The following is a 3106-nucleotide window of genomic DNA, read 5'->3' on the forward strand; positions in this document are numbered from 1 at the left end:
CAGCGTTTCCTGCATTGCAAGCCAATTCTTCAGCACTGAGCCACCAGGAAAGCCCCTGTTAGCTGGTTTTACTCTATTATATCAAACTGTGTGACTGGAAGGTGAGAAGCATAGCCGACCATGCTGGGTTTGTTGTCCCATCAGGCTTTGTTTGTGAACACGTACAGGGCAGGCAGTGCTGCTCACTCACGTCCACCTCTGCTGAGTTTTCTCGGTGAACACCTCAGAGTCTGCTCAACGAAGAGGGTAGAGAAAACAGCAGATAAGTCGCCAGCAATCAGACACGACTGAGCGACTCAGCACAGGACTCAGCAAGTGACTGGGAGATGAAATCAAACTAGATCACCGGCCACTGCCAGATGCTAAGGGCACAGTCACGGGAGTCACTCCGGGGTCCGTGCCCCCGCTCTGCCCCGACCAGCCCGATGGGCGATGCGTCCCCAGCTGGGAGGCTGTGTCACCACTCGGATCCGAGTGTGGGGATGGCCCGTGACTCGCTCTGCACAGATGTTAGTTTCTGTTCAGTTTGACACATGGTTCTGTTTTATTTAGGCTCTCTGGCTTTGCTTTAATGACTTGAGAGAAACAGCAGATTTTCATTCCTTTTCGCAAATATTTTAACACTTCAAGATTGTCATTCGCACAGTTGTTACATCAATAACAAAGCAAGCCTGAGCCCCCATGGAGCAGGGTGGGTTCCAGGGAAATAGCATGTCTGTTTCTTTGCCTCATCTGCCATGTATATTTCAGCTGTTAATTGGAGATGGAAATGTTTCCAAGTTTTCTTCTTCCAGAAGTATTGATCTCTTGGGCAGAACATAAAGTCTTAACCCCTTAAGCTTTATCACCATGCTTTCTCTGCCTTATCAGTTCAAATGGATTTAGCATGCATCATCAGTAGTCAGATCTTGACTTTCTTTCTACTTCTTTCTCCTTTAAAGCAATCTGTCTAGTTGCAAACCTCTTGTTAGAAGAGATTATATGATTGTTTTTTTGGGTTTGTAATCTGTTTGAAGAACTGGCAGCATGCTTGAGGATTTAAAACGATGTCTTAACAGGAAACAGCTTCTCTGTTGAAAACCTGATTTCTCACAGAACTGCTTTTTCTTTCTTTACAAAAATTTTTCTGCATTTGATCACATTGCTACCAGGATATTTGGCTTCATTTAAATGCAGCAACACAAACATGACTAATCTGGTTTACGCAAATTCATTTGTGCACTCCCTGTCAACAGTGGCTTTATCAGCCATCAGAATCTAATTGAAATGGTAGTGCTACATGTAGTCATCCAATAATTAGAAAATAAACAGGCTGAAAATTCAGAGGCATTTGAACAAAAGCCGTCAAAGTAACTAGAGAGGAGAAAAGGTAATTAAAGAGCTTTCTCTCTTCAGCTTTCAGCATTGCAGGTTTATTTAAATGCAGCTGTAGCAGGAGACCTCAGCTGGATTGATTGGCCAAATTTGTTGGCTAATGCTGTTCTGAAATATGCCCCCATTAAAAATGTGGCAAAGAAATTTAAAAAGCATGATAGTCATGGCACCTCAAAGCACACGTTATTCCCCCTCTGAGAACCTCCATGGCAATGCACACATGTGACAGTTAATAATGGATGGCCTAAGGCACTGCCCTTTATCATCTAAACACCAAATCTTCAGAGACTTGGGGAAAAAGAGCAGTCTGGTCCCTGACTATAAAATTGTGACGTCAGAAGGTTGCTCTGCACAGGCTACAAACCTCCACTTGGGCTCTTCTCCTGCTGCAGAAAAGGAAGCTCTCTGACTATCAGAGGCGGTAATGCATGAATGCAAGCAGTTTAGCAATAAACAATTCAAACTTTTGAAAGAGAGGTAACAAAGCCCTAAGAATAAGCCCTGGTCATGAATGTATATATAGTCCTGGGGCTGGTTGGCATAGCAACTATTTCTGAGAACCCTGGTGCTGCTTAGTAAACAGCTGAAGCAAAGAGCATGCCTCAGCTAAGCTGGGTCCATCTGTAGTATCAGCATGCAAGGATCAGAACAGGAACATTTTCTCCCGCGTATCAATGATATTTTGGTATTTCCTCCTAATAACTCTACTATTCTCAGTGTCTCGTGGCAAGGCTGTAGTCCTCTTTGTTTTTTCATACGGGCATTTTACTGAACAATGTCAGTATAGGTGAAGCTGACTGAATTGGTTTGGGAATAACTAAAAGAGTCTGGGGTGCCCCTCGTGGCTCAGATGACAAAGAATCCACCTGCAATGCAGGAGACCCAGTTTTGATCCTTGATTCAGGAAGATTCCCTGGAGAAGGGGATCTTCAGTATTCCTTCCTTGAGAATTTCATGGACAGAGGAGCCTGGCGGGTTACACAGTCCGTTGGGTCGCAGAGTCAGACACAATAAGCGACTAACACACTTACTCAGAAGTGTCAGGATCGGTATCTTCCACCTGTTATTTGCTAAGAATGTCCATAGAAATCGAATCAATGATTCAACAGCAGCTCATTATGATAATCCAAAGGAAATCATATCTGCTGAAGGTTTTGCTGCAAAGTTCAGCACACCAGGTAATTGCAAAGGTTTTGGAATCAGACAAAAGTGAAAGTGAAGTCGCTCAGTCGTGTCTGACTTTTTGCGACCCCATTGACTGTGGCCCACAAGGTTCCTCCATCTGTGGGATTATCCAGGCAAGAGTACTGGAGTGGAGTTGCCATTTCCTTCTCCAGGGATCTTCCCAACCCAGGGATTGAACCTGGGTCTCCTGCATTGTAGGCAGACGCTTTACCATCTGAGCCACCAGGGAAGTCAGAATCAGACAAACTTAGGTATAGTTTCTGGCTCCACTATGAAAAATGATGTGCCATTGGGCATATCACTGATCTTTTAGGGATATTATTGATTCTTTCCACAAATGTCATCTCATGTATAAAATGAGGATAGTAATAAATACCTCATGGGTATTTGAAGATTAAATACAACATTGTGTTAGCATGCTAAGTGCAGTACTCAGGAAATGACACTGCTAACAGACCCTGCTGGGTTCCTACCCAATGGCCATTTTAGATCTTAATGTGTACACTGCCAACCCCTTCACACATGATTCAGCAAAAATTCCCAACTT

The 3106-nt window shown here is 43.8% G+C and overlaps 1 non-coding gene across 1 annotated transcript; it reads right to left on the reverse strand.

The window, feature by feature from the left end:
• Window positions 1–2716: 2716 nt before the first annotated feature.
• Window positions 2717–2788, reverse strand: TRNAC-ACA (transfer RNA cysteine (anticodon ACA)). The gene has a single exon. It is a non-coding gene; the product is annotated as a tRNA-Cys (tRNA).
• Window positions 2789–3106: the final 318 nt, after the last annotated feature.

This window comes from Muntiacus reevesi, chromosome 11 (assembly GCF_963930625.1).
Source record: "Muntiacus reevesi chromosome 11, mMunRee1.1, whole genome shotgun sequence".
Classification (NCBI taxonomy): domain Eukaryota; kingdom Metazoa; phylum Chordata; class Mammalia; order Artiodactyla; family Cervidae; genus Muntiacus; species Muntiacus reevesi.